Source organism: Penaeus monodon, chromosome 24 (genome assembly GCF_015228065.2).
Source record: "Penaeus monodon isolate SGIC_2016 chromosome 24, NSTDA_Pmon_1, whole genome shotgun sequence".
Classification (NCBI taxonomy): domain Eukaryota; kingdom Metazoa; phylum Arthropoda; class Malacostraca; order Decapoda; family Penaeidae; genus Penaeus; species Penaeus monodon.
In genome coordinates, this window is record NC_051409.1 from 22,996,977 (window position 1) to 22,997,287 (window position 311).

The following is a 311-nucleotide window of genomic DNA, read 5'->3' on the forward strand; positions in this document are numbered from 1 at the left end:
CAAGAAGCCTTAGGATGTCGCTGTGAGGATCCCTGACAATAAGGAGGCGTCGAGTCCGAGGTGCGAGTGCTGTGGGGCTTGTTGTGTCGATCTGGCGTCCCGGCGGAGAAGAGTTGCAGTGCCCGGCAGGAGTTCCTGCGGCGCGATGCGTACCCACCGAGTGCCATTGGCTGTTCGTCGGATTCGCGGTCGGTCACGCGACGCACCGCCCTGTCCAGGCACTTGATCCGTGGCGCCCTTCAGGTCGGGCTTGGCCCTCGTGTGCTCCAGCCCCTCCGGCCGGAGAGAATGGAGCGCTTCTACTGAGCGGA